The following is a 13903-nucleotide window of genomic DNA, read 5'->3' as shown; positions in this document are numbered from 1 at the left end:
AGACAGACATACATTTGAACTATTCTCCATAAGTTGACCAATGATTTTCTTAAACCAATGATTTTCTTTTCTGATAACAAATGGATTTTGCTATTAACAAAAAATATTTTCTAACCTAGTATATTAATTAAGTGCTTGGATTATAAAAAATAAGAATCAGTTATGGCTCCTTATGATTCTCTAATGCCCGTGAATTATTTTGAATTATGCCATGGCGGCGCAGTGGTTAGAATGCAGTATTGCAGACTAGCTCTCCCCACTGCCAGGAGTTTGATCCTGATAGGTTCAGAGTTTATTCAGCCTTCCATCCTTCTGAGATCAGTAAAATGAGGGCCCAGATTTTGGGGGGCAATTGCTGACATTGTAAACCTCTTAGAGCAGTGGTTCTCAACCTTTTTAATGCCGTGACCCCAACCGGTCGTAAGTCAAGGACTAAACTGGTTGTAAGTCGAGGACTAAACCGGTCGTAAGTCGAGGACTAAACCGGTCGTAAATCGGGGACTACCCAACCGGTCGTAAGTCGAGGACTACCCAACCGGTCGTAAGTCGAGGACTTTCCTTGCCCGGGAGCGCCGCGCATGCGTGGTTCCGCCCCCTGCGCCGGCCGAGACATAGCTGGCAAGCGGCAGAGACAGAGCAGGCCGACCACCAGCTGGCCCAGCCCAAGGGAGGTAAGGCACCCGCCAGAAAAGGGGAAAAAAATGGCGGACAAAAAATGGCGGACAAAAAAAATGGCGGATAGCCTTGCTTGGCGACCCCCATGAAATGGTCGATCGACCCCAAATGGGGTCCCGACCCACAGGTTGAGAACCACTGTCTTAGAGAGTGCTGTAAAACACTATGAAGCGGTATGTAAGTCTAAGTGCTATTGCTATTTTTATGGAGATCCCTTTGGAAAAAGTATTCATTAATATATACATTCTTTCAGCAGAAACCGCAAAAAGGAAATAGGAGAAATATATTGGGAAGGTTGGCAGCATTAGGAAGGAAAAGAATGAAAGGGAGAAGAATATCAGTGATAAGGCAAAGGGGAAAAAAAGTACCTAGAAAAAGGAAAAAAGAGAAAAGCTTGTTTAAATGTTACAAAATATTAAAAACACCAGCAAAGTGTGCCTCTCAAAAATAGCTAAACTTCAAAAGGTGGAATATTTTACAGCCTTAGGTACCTGTTGTCAATTCCTTTGTTTTCAATCACTTCTTCTAGTCTTATCAGCAAATGTAAAATAACACCCTATCCTATTTCAGGAAAAACATTCTTTCTGTCAAGAAAATATGGTATATATTTATAAGAGCCTTCTGTCGTACAAACCAGTTCCTCATTATGAAGCAATATAGCCCAAAGCAGGAATAGGATACATAGGATACAGATACATAGGAGCTTCAGTTCCAATAAGCCCCACTCAGATAGTTCAATTGTAAGGGATTCTTGAGGTATAGTTTAGCATATCCAGAAATCTCCGTGTTGCACACTATTTTTCCTCCACTCCAACATGAGGCTTTAATTTGCATAATTTGGATTATGATCTCGTGATTAGACTCACTTGAGAGTAAAGTTCATTGAATTCAGGGAGTCTGAATTAAAATAGAACTGCAGAAGATTGAGCCGTTAGTCATAAAGAGGGCAGGCATCTCAGCTGGCTTTCCAGATATTGCCCACATATTTCCAAGCACATTGTAGCAAAAATGATTGGTATACCTGTCAGATCCTAGGCAATTTCTCAACACATAAATGTTGTCATTTCAGCATATATACACAGACTATATCTAGACAAAGGTTAGAATAATATCAGTCAGTTGGTGCTTTAAGGGCCAATTGCTAATAAAACAGCAGCATGCAAGAAAATATGAATCATTTATGAAACAGTTTTGTTGCATACAAAGTCAAAATCTGCTAATTTTAGTTGTAGCCCAGCAAACATAAAAGAAAGATTTGTTTGCATGAAGTAGATGGAATCAAGCCCAATGAGCAATGATAAGCTTGGATCCATGTGTATGAAAGCAAGTTAAAACTACCTGCAGAACCAGAAGAAAGAATGGGAAACTTGTTCCTGGAGGCAAATATATCTAATCTTTTCTCCTTCTCCTCCCTCTTCTGCTATTTTCCCATGCTGTGCACACAGATCTCAACATGCTTAAAAATTTCCTGCAGGCATAACTACCCTTTGTGGTTATTTGAGTGAGAAAATGGGTTGAGAGACAGAAATTTTCCAGAAGCAAAGCAAAGCATAATGAATTGGCTCATGGTATATCATAAACTGTTCTAACTGACTGGTAAGAAAGGAAATATTTCTGAGCAACTGATAGACAGTACAGGTTCGATTCTAACGTGCGTTGAACAGCTAACTTCTTATTTTAGCACAAGGAAAAACACTTTCAGTTATTGGCACCTCCATACCAAGTTTGGTGCCCAATTTGGAACTGACTCCAGATTGAGCACAACCCATTGTATGCTTTTGGGAGCTGATCTGATTTATTTATGATCCTGATCCAGGTTATTTGAAACCAGAGCAAAGCTGATATTTCCGCTGAATCATTGTTCTACAAACGTGGAGAATCCATTTTTCCCCTGCTGCGAATTATTGTAACCCAGCTCCTGGGCTCCAGACAATATTTATTCTCTCCCACCCTCACCCTGCCACTGTCTACACAGAAATTTATTATTCTCTTCCTGAGGTTCGATTGTCCAGAGTTGACCATATAAATATGGTCAGTTGTCACAGCTTTTGAACTACAAAATTGCATTTATGCTTTTAAATACACAGAGGAACAGCAGTAAGCAGATTTATATTTTTTTCTTAATTAACCTGTCCTCCCACATCGTCCCATTACTACAGTTTCTTTTTAAAAAAAGAAACAAATGCAGATACACCTAATGATACACCTTTATTTCTGTATGTTGTTAGCATGTTGAATGGAAGGAGGGGTTTTTTTATTCTACGATCACTGGTAGCTCGGATGTGGTACCCCAACTGGATGATTTTCTTGGCACTTCTTGGCTGGGGGATAAGCACTGCTTGGATCACAGCACTTTCTCTGAAGCTGTTGATCAGCAGAAGTGAAGAATATAATAGCCCAGACTCAGACTGTTTTGTGAGGAATATGAAAGTGTATGGGTGAAAATACTCAGGTTGTACAAGTGTCCCATGAACATTATCAATAAGCATTAGAAAATAATGTGAAAGCATTGTATCTTGAACAGCAGGCTCCTAGTGAGGATAGCGGAAATAACAGCTTGTTGATAATTTTTTGAGTAAACCACAAAGATTTCAGAGTATCACTTGTGCCATAATAGCAACAACAAAATATCTTGTAAATTGTACTATTGAAAATACATTTAGGGATAACCTGGAGTAAATTTTTGCATGGAAGAATTATTCCAAGCATTATTGAATTCTGGCAGTCAAAACAAATGTCTAAAATCTTCCTTTTCCAGCAGATTCCACCTCCTGGATTTCACAGCTCTAACAGCAGGCAAAATAGATCCCGTATTCTAAAAGCCTGAAGTCTGCCCCTGGCTACCTTAAATATATGAGAAAAAAGTATTAGAAGAAATCTATTCAACCGCACCCAACATGTAATCCTTAATGGAACTGCATCTACACAGAGGGAAATATGCATTAGGGTACTTCAAGACTATCTTAGGCCCAATACTTTTCAATATCTTCATAAACAATTTGATGGGATAGAAGGGGAACTCATCAGATTTGCAGACAACACCTAGCTGGTGGGAATAGTCATCATTCCAGAAAATAGCTTCAAGATACAGAAGTATCTTGGCAGACTTTAATACTGGGCCCTATCTAACAAGATGAAATTTGAAGATGAGAAAAGTAAGGCTTTACACTTAGGCAAGAAAAACCAAACACATGTGTAGAATAGGTGGTAATCTAACAGTAACTGTGAGAAGATCGTGGAGTCCGAGTAGACAACCACCTAAATATGAGCCAGCAGTGTGCTGCAGCTGTCAGAACAGCGAATGCAATCCGAGGCTGCATTAACAGAGGGGTAGATTCAAGATCACACGGTGTTAGTACTGCTTTACAATGATGATTATGGAACTGGAATCTTAAATATATAAATAATGGTTGCAGGAATTGACTATGCCTAGTTTAATGAAAAGAAGGATCTACAGGTCACGTGTAGCAGTGTTTCAGTATTGGAGAGGCTGCTACAAAGAAGAGGGGCATTAGCCTATTCTCTAAAACACCTGAAGGCAGAACAAGAAGCAATGGATGGAAACTAACCAAGGAGAGAAATAACCTAGAAGGAGAAATTTCTTGAAAGCAAAATTTATCAGTGAAATGGCTTGCCTTTAGAAGTTGTGGGTTCTCCAACACTGGAGGTTTTTAAGAAGAATTTGAACAACCATTTATCTGAAATGGTATAGGTCAGGATCTCCTGCTTGAGAAGGAGGTTGGACTAAAAGACCTCTAAGGTCCCTTCCAACTCTTTATTTGGTCCTACATTTATGCCAGACTATTGCAGAAACAAAGGAATAGATTTTTTTTTCCTCTTAAGATAGTGGCACAATGAACTGTATGGAAATACCTGCATATTCAATCCATCATCTCTTGGGAGGATTTGAAATTTTTGTTTCCCTCCCCACCCCCAAATTCAGAGAGCTGGAGGGACCAAAGATCTGACTCAGTATAAAGCTATGTTCTTCTGTGCTATTGTATTGTTGGCACTGTAAACATGCCAGCTGAGTCAGTCAATCCTTTTGTGAGAATATCAACCAGGGTCAAAGCCAGCACCTGGTGTCCTTGCATAGCTGCCAAAACCTTGGCACTCTGGCAGAATCCAGAGCAACAGGAATGTCAACATGACTTTAGAGAGAGCGCTGATTATCACAGAGAAATATGTTTTCTTTTTCTCAGTAGCTATCAAGGCAGCAAGCATGATGGATCCTTCAAGTATGGATAGTGAAGGAAACAGCTGAAAGAAGTATGAAATATTAGAAATATTAGAAAGATAAACATACGTACAGTATATCCATTTTACAGCAGTGAGTTGCTGCCACATAATATTTGTCAATATTATGAATTAGTCTTTTTTCAACAAAAGGTTCAAAAGGGGAAGGACTTTGAAACAATCTGATCAACTATTCTTAAGTCATTTTGTCTATGATACAAACTTCCAGATTTGTTTGCTTTAAATGTTCTGTTTATAGATTGTCTATGTTATTGTTAATTCATCCACAATAAGTGGATTTGGTATTTGTATCTTGTTCATCAGCTTATTTATCATTATCATCATTCGAATATTTTTTTTATATTTTAGTACATGGAAGGACAATCATCCCAGAACAGTAGGCCAAAAAAAAAGCAAAAAACTGTGCCAGAAGAGGACAATAAAAAAAACCCTTCTGTATTGTTGCCAAACAAACAATATGACCATACCCATGAAGTCAGTAGCAACTGAGTTTAATTTGAGAGTTTGCCTTAATCCAGGGGTCTCCAAATTTGGCAACTTGAAGGCTTGTGGACTCAGAATTCCCAGAATTCCCCAGCACAGTGGCTCCTAGTCCCCTAGGAGCAATTCTACTTTTACACCTACTTTTGTGTACACCTGCTTTTATAACTGGGGTTTAGAACAGCTCCAGAATCATGGCACCTCTTTCTCCAGGCCCTCCAAGTATTGTGAACATTTGGCTCTTGCAAAAGCAGATCCAAGGAAAAATGAAGCTTTTCAGCAGCTGAAAAATATGTGAAAAGATTGCCACAGGTACTGCTCAGAGTGGCAGCGATTTAAAACACAGCATTGTGAGCCAGTAATTTGGTGAAAGAATACCTATTGTCTACTGAACAACTCAGTAATTTCTATAGGGTATTTGAGCATTTCCATGGAAACATACTGCAATCATCTGCACTGCTAATCTTGATGGGCTGGTAAACACAGCTATCAGTGCTTGGATAACATATGATGTCATGGAGTCTGATTCCTCTTGAGTAATAATTGAGCTTAAATCTGGGGAAGGTGTGCCTCAACCATAAACTGTAAACAAAATCCAAAGAGGTAAGTAATTTTCACTGTACTGTTTTCTGTAATATCTCTGTGGTTATTTTATGAAAAATAAAAATAAAATGTGAAGTAATAACCACTTAAACTAACCTAGAAACTTAAATTCCATGAAGGAATCTTAGAGATATTTCATTGCAAACAGGAAAAACTTCTGACCCAAATCTTTTGATAAAAATCAAGCATTTCAGCTTGTAAAATACAAACTAAATTGCTTGCTAATGTCAAATGCTTTAAGCAAGCCCAGACATCGTTTTGTTTTTTTTCTCTTCCTCTTCCCTCATGTTTCGGTCTTGTCTTGGATATAAAAGAGCACAAACATTTAATAAGGGGAAGAGTGAATTTAGCAGATGTAACTTGCATGAGTAACTTTTAAGTTTATGCAGCACTTCAAAAGGAAAGAAAATGAATGCATGCAACTATTCACATAGCACATGTTGGCCGCTGCTTAAAACAACTGCAGCAGGAAAAGATTCCAGGAAAAGATGCAGCTGCTTTAAATAGTTACTAACAGGTGATGCAATGTGCATCCTATGTACTTTTCCCTTGAATGCAGCATGCTGCACATCCCTAATAGCCATTAGACAAATAGACCATGTACTTTTATCAGGCCAGTTACAGTTGCATATTAGGGTGTAGGCTTTCAGGTTCCCGTAATTTTTACATCAAAAGAATAAACAGAGAGAGAGAGAGAGAGAAAGGTGTGGTGGCGGAATCCATATTTAGTTACACTCTTCAGATGGAATGTGGGAGGAGGTTGTAGACATTCAAATTAGGCTTCATTGAGCACTAAGGCTGTTTCAGGTTACATCTGAGATTTTTCTCAAGGATTGCTGGGAAAATACTCTGGGAGTTGAAGTCCACAGGTCTTAAAGTTGCCAAGGTTGGAGACCCCTGCTTTAGAAAGTCTTACCAGTAAATCAGATCTGAATGACATACATAATTAAATATGGAGATAATTTTGATGTAATTTGATATTTTTTGTAACTTATGCCACTGTATGCATGTGTACTCACAAACAATCCAACATAGTTTGATGGGTCATAATCCCAAGTAAGTGTATATTGGGATTGTGGTTAAGATGCTTTTTATAAAGGATTGAAACCAATTAACTGGAGAGTTGGTGGGTTCCTCTTTGTTGGATGCTGTCAAACAGCACCTAGACAATGAGTGGCTAGGCTGCTTTAATTTGATTCATGTTTTGAATATGGGGTAGACTCTGATGACCCAAATAGTATCTACATTTGAGCTGAAAGTATTTAATCACTGTTGCCCTACCATGGCAACTTTAAGTAGCTGAGTAGGAAATTCTGGGAGTGGAAGTCCACAGAGTATTGGGAAATACTGATTTAATCAATCTTTGACTGGTTGCATATCATTCAGCTCTCCAAACTGTTTTACCATTAGCATTAGGCTTTGTATACATGTGCCAAATATAGTATGCTAGAAACTAAAACAATACCTGTCTGGGTTAGGGGAGATCTTGAAAATATTTCCACTGGATCTAGCCCCATCGCTCTTGGTTTCCTTGCTATCTCTCTTTGCACAGTTTATACAAAATACAGCACTTATTTCTGAGTCTGGGCTAATACACATGATGTCAAATGAAATCCACAACAAATAAAAAAATAGGAGCAGAAAATGGGAATAATGAAGATTGTGTTAAGAGTAATTGCTATTGCTTTTGACTACAAAGAAATCAGATACACATTTCTAACCTTACAAGAGATCTGTGCAATTCAGTTGTGCGCTGCCTGTCTTTGGCCATGGATAAAGAAGATTACATGAACTATTTGGAAGCTTATTTCTAACATACCTTTCACCTTTAAATAACCCCAAAACTTTTTTAAATAGTGGGCAATAAGTCAAATATTTAATGATTTTAAGTCATTCAAGGCATGCAAAGATTCCTTTGATCTTAAAAGACCCCTTTTTTTACTTATGTAAAGTCATTCAGATGCAGGTCGTTTTCAGAATCTTTGAGCATATGCATAAAACATCACAAGAATGTGATTTTAAAGTAAGGCTAAGACTGTAAAATGTGTTGCGTATATTGAATATTCCAGAAAATGTTTAATAAAGGTTGGTTACGGCTACCTTGTTGAGCGACAAACATTTTGGATAATAGGACATTAAATGTCATGATCAGAACTTGTCCTATTCTTGTCTCATGCTTCATTGAAACTATTAAAATGATTTTAGATTTATTTTTTCATGTGTATCTGTTCTTCTTGGCTATATCCTAGCTGTTGGAATCTATTAAGATATGGAGAATAATATATTTTTCTAGTATGCACTTGGTTATCATAAACAAACTATTGAAAAGTATTATACATTTATATCTGATTAGCAATTGATGGTGATATTATTTTAAAGGTTTATATTAATTGTTCTTAGACAAAAGGGCAAGAAAGAAGGATTCTGAACAATATGGTTGATTCCCCCCCCCCATATTATTCTGTTTAAAACATGTTTTCCTAGGTTTCTCTTTTTTTCTAGTCAATAACTGAGAATTATTTTATAATATTTTTCTACCACTCATGTTGCAGGAGCAAACCCACTTATGTATTCATACTGTTCAACATGAATATTGTGGAACTTCCAGATAGTACACAAAGATAGTACACACAGTGAGAAGCCACCATTGGAAGTGGATTTTCATGTATACATTGCTGCCCAAAATTTGGTGATGTGGACAATATAAAAGCACTGTAGATAAATAAATGCAATTTTAAAACTTTAATGCAAATAGTGGAGCAACGTCTGACCTGACCTTCCACTCTGAATTCTCATTTAAGCATCCAAGGAATCTTCCTGAGTATATGACTTACAAACTGCAATTAAGCTTTAGAAAAAGAAACACTGGGATTTTTCCTATCTACGTTTTTAAAAAGGGGAGGTTATTTTTTTTAAGTCTCATGAACTTACTGTATAACTACTGATGTAGGTGGTTGCATGCTATGTACTCAATTTATGTGGCATGAGAAGATGAAAGGCGTGAGTGTAGACTGATGAGGCTGGTTGTGTGGAGGAGGTTACTTCAAGCCTAACATTTAGAAACTATTATCACTGCTAATTGAGAGGCTCAGCAAAGTAAGAAAATAATTCCCAGCTGAGTTTTAAATAACTTATCCACCCTGTTTCGATCCCTCCTCTATTATAAAATAAAGCTAAAAAGTCAGTTAGGAGGCTGGCACACTTTACTCTGGATTGTTAAGAACAAAATGTTGTAGATGGATTTCTATGAAGAGAGGCTTTGATAGAACTATAGTTAACCAGTAACAGATGTGTGTGCCCATCTGTGCATATATGCTGTGAAATGGGCACATTATTGTATTTTGTGGATGAAAATACAGAGTGACATTAGTTTTACCTTATATTTAGATACACAGGCAAGTTTCTATATTTTTAGCATTATTAGTTTGATTTCTATTCAGTGTGCTGTTAATATGACTGATTGTGCCAGTTGTGAGACCATTTGCAGCAAGCCCTCGAAGTGCCCAGAGGCCCAAACCAGTTGGGAACCCATATATCCTGAGGAATATGTGTAACACAATTGTTTTAACATATAACAAAAGAATGAAGAACTGCAGGGGAAAACAGAATGCAGGCATGCAGCTTACCCCGTAATTCAAAGGAAAGGAGACATCATTTAACATTGTGATAGTGATTCAAAAAGTCTGCTTTGCTTTATATCCCACACTTCAGTTATACTTTGCTGGTAAATTAGCAAACTATTTTGGTAATATAAGGCCCTGGTAGAAAATAACAAAAGTTTGATTAAAGCCTTTGGAATATCTAATTGATGATATTGCCATGCAAGAAAAGAAATTTGGAAGCTGCAAAAATAGAATTGTAGTGGGAACACTGAACATAAGAACTATGAATATGGGGGGAAATGTACTGACAAATGAAATGAATTCACTACATATTGACCTTTTAGGCATCAGCGAATCTCTCTGCGAATGCAAGATGGAGGGGGGAAGTAAAAGGTCAGGCTCAGGAAAGGTTGCCTACAGATTGCTTGTGAGTTGTTGTTTTTTCTATTTTCCCCTCCTTGAACAACAAAGAGTTTGGATTGGAGAGGAAGAAATTACAAAACAGAGGGAGTGGCAGGAAAGAAAAACAAACAAGAAAGAATACTGAATGGTAATAACTCAGATATTCCTATTAAAGATACTTTTTAACATTGTTTTGATATGTTAAAGCAGTCTTTCTCAATCTTGGCAACTTTACTATGTCTGGACTTCAACTCCCAGATTATGCCAGCGATGGAGCACCCACAATTCAGGGAGGCAAACTGTTCCCTTAACTGTTCTGTGAGGAAATTCCTCCTTATTTCCATGCTGGATATCCCTCTGATGAGCTTCCACCCATTGCTTTTGTCCTGCCTTGCTGCTATGGAAAATAAATTGACACCCTCTTCTTTTCAGCCCTTCAAGTATTCAAGACTGCTTTCATGTCTCCCTAAGCCTTCTCTTTGTTAGGCTAAACATACTTAGTTCCCCTAGCCATTCATTGTAAGATGTAGCCTCTAGACCACTTATCATCTTTGTTGCTCTTCTCTGCACTCTTCCTAGGGCCACAGCATCTTTTTTGTATTGTGGTGACCAAAACTGAGGAGAAAAAAAGAAGGTAATTGAGGTATTCAGGAACTGAGTAGGTCAGTGGTTCTCAACCTTTTTAATGCCGCGACCCCAACCGGTCGTAAGTCGAGGACTAAACCGGTCGTAGATCGAGGACTAAACTGGTTGTAAGTCGAGGACTAAACCGGTCATAAGTCGAGGACTACCCAACCGGTTGTAAGTCGAGGACTTTCCCTGCCCGGGAGCGCCGCGCATGTGTGGTTCCACTCCCTGCGCCGGCCGAGGCGTAGCTGGCAAGCGGCAGAGACGGAGCAGGCCGACCACCAGCTGGCCCAGCTCAAGGGAGGTAAGGCATCCACCGGAAAAGGGGGAAAAAAATGGCAGACAGCCTTGCTTGGCGACCCCCGTGAAATGGTCAATCGACCCCAAATGGGGTCGCGACCCATAGGTTGAGAACCGCTGGAGTAGGTAATTCAGGTAACTGAACTGAAACTAGGTAAAGTTGTTCCATACTTATGAGGCCTGCTCCTAAATAATTCCATGCAACATCTTAGCATGTAAGGAAAGCCAGACGCCCAGTGAAAATTTCATACTTCTGGAACAATAACATAGGAAGTGGTGCTTGTTCAAATACTATGGATTTAAGCAGTATTATTCTGTACACATGAATTTTAAAACTGTATTGCCAATCATTTTCAAGAATGTAGGTACTGTTCACTAGGAAACAGGTAATATATTTCATCTTTCCAGCAGTACTTGAGATATTTAACTAACCAAGCCCTTTGTTAATAGGGCCTAAAGCAGAAATGTATTGTTTTCTTTGCTGGGAGATAGTGAGAAAAACTTACCTTATGCTTACTTCTTGTTTGCTCTAGAAAGTTAAAGGACTAGCATTTTAGACATTTAGACCTTCAGAGATCAATATTCAAATGCCAGCTGAAAGGTGGAATCTTGTCCAAGGCCATTTATTATCTCTTTCCTTTGTTCCTTATCTGTTCTTTTGAAAATAGATTCTTGAAGTAAAAAGGATTAATGAGATAAGATGGGATGATTTTCAACACTGATTTGCTGTCACTTATTTATGCTTTAATTGTCAATTTCTACTAAAGCAACACTTTGATTTGAACAATTAAGATTTGGTTATCAAAGGGTCAGAACTTCAAAGTGATACAGTTTGTTTTTCAATAGTCTGAAATACAAACATAAGGTTTTTAGGTCAATTATTACAATTTCTGTGAATCCCAAGCTTTCATACCACAGAAGAGAGATTTACATATTACAAGTGAAAAAAGGCATTTGCAGAATTGTTGAGATCAGTAGGTTATCACACAGATCTTTAAATTGACACAAAAAAAAATGATAATATTCAGAAAATACTGGAAGGATAATCAACCTCATGAAGTTGTTACTGTGGGAAAACTGAACAACAGAGTTCTATTCATGCTATCTTGAGTTCCCAAAAGAAAGGCAAGATATTAATCTAACAAAGAGAAAGGGGCAATGGGATATTGAAATGTGAGCTACCGTAGTAAATTGAATTATTTAACCTTCTTAGTTTAAGACTTTCCACCAAGAACTGTGAGTATTAGTAGTTGGCTAACATAAGTAAGCAAAGTTATATAAAAAGGTTTCAGAAATGTTTGCCTGTAGGTCTGACACAATAGCTATGCTGATATTATTAGCTTATCTAACAACAGGAGATATAATTTATTTTCTCGTTTAATTTTAATTTTTTTTCTTTATTCCTTCCTATATGAGCACATTTTCAAGCAGCTTATAATATCATTGTTAGGATACCATAAGAATAACATATTAACATTTTTGATAAAAAAAACAAAACATTCTCACAGGGGAAGACATGAAAGTGAAATAACTGGGCTTTGTCAGGTATTAAAGGATATAAGAGGAGGTATCTAGCCACAATAGGTGGTCAAAGTTACTGAGATTCCTATTACAGCAGTGAATCCAGGAACAGTGAAAATACATTCCATTTATAACAGATAACCTAACCAGTTCCTGTACCCAGAAATCATACTCCCAACAAAGCCTCTGCTTGTCAGGATTTATCCATACCATTGTTGTGTTTAGACATGCACAGCCTTTCCCTGATACAGAAGTTATGTAGAAATAAAGCTGAGTCTAGTTTTGCATCATGCTGATGATGCTAAGCCCTCAAACCCCTAATGATTGACTCCAGTGTCTTCATATGGATAATGGACAGGACTGGAGATAAAAAAAAAAGTTTTGAGGAATCCTTCAGTATAGCTGCTGGAGTGCAGGGGAAGAGTCATCCAATACTACTCTCTGCCACTGGAAATAGGAATAGAAGAACAGAAGCATACAGTTTCCGGTATCCAGATGGTACAGGAAAACATGCTCTTCATGACATAACCATAATTATTCAAGGGATCGCCTCTGTCTGGTTGTTTCTGTGGATCTGGCAAGATCTGGCAGAGTAAGTTGCTTCAGGTCCCATCAATTAAGCAGAGTCATTTCATAGGACCCTAATAGTGTGCCTGCTCTGCTTCAGAGCCTGCTTTCTGAAGTGATATCCAGATTTAAATATCTGAAAAACCATATTAGCGTGGCTTATATTATCCTCCAAGTTTCTCTAAATGAGAAGATATTGCAAAACACATTTAGTTTTAGTATTGGGCTTATTTAGTTTTGAAAAAAGGATTCCCTTTTATCTAATAGAATCAAAGGTAACTTTTCTATTATATCCCAATACCTACCATCATTTATATATATTATTTTTTCTATTAGAACACTTTCATAATGCTGTGTACTAGAGATCTAATGATGGAGCTTCTGAATTTTCACAATATTGTGCTAAAGCCAACCTTGTAGCAACAATTGTGAATTGCAGTTATATTTTCAGTTGAGTTATTTCATTAAACAATAACAGTAAGCATATCTTGTACCTTTACTAAGTTTTCTGATATACACGGGCCTTTCCTGGTAATTTTATTAACTTTAATGGGGTATAATGAATCAGATATAGATAAATGCGTATCATTATTTTAAATAATTTTCCTGATATTTGCTGGTAGCAATCATAATGGGAGTTCTTCCAAAGTTTATCTGAGATATAATTCTTAAATTTGATTCCTATGTCTCAAAGAAATTGAGATACTATTGAGAGATATTGATCCCACTGCAGTGGTTCGTTTATATAAACAAAAAACATAATGTAGCATTATTTTCTCCCTATACTGAACAATTTTGTAACAAAAGACATGTGTTGCAAATTTTTCCTAATCATAATAAGAGACTTAATATTTAAAATTACTAATTCA

Source organism: Protobothrops mucrosquamatus, unplaced genomic scaffold, assembly GCF_001527695.2.
Source record: "Protobothrops mucrosquamatus isolate PMUCROS unplaced genomic scaffold, P.Mucros_1.0 scaffold1613, whole genome shotgun sequence".
NCBI classification, from domain to species: domain Eukaryota; kingdom Metazoa; phylum Chordata; class Lepidosauria; order Squamata; family Viperidae; genus Protobothrops; species Protobothrops mucrosquamatus.
Note: the sequence above shows the minus strand (reverse complement) of the source record.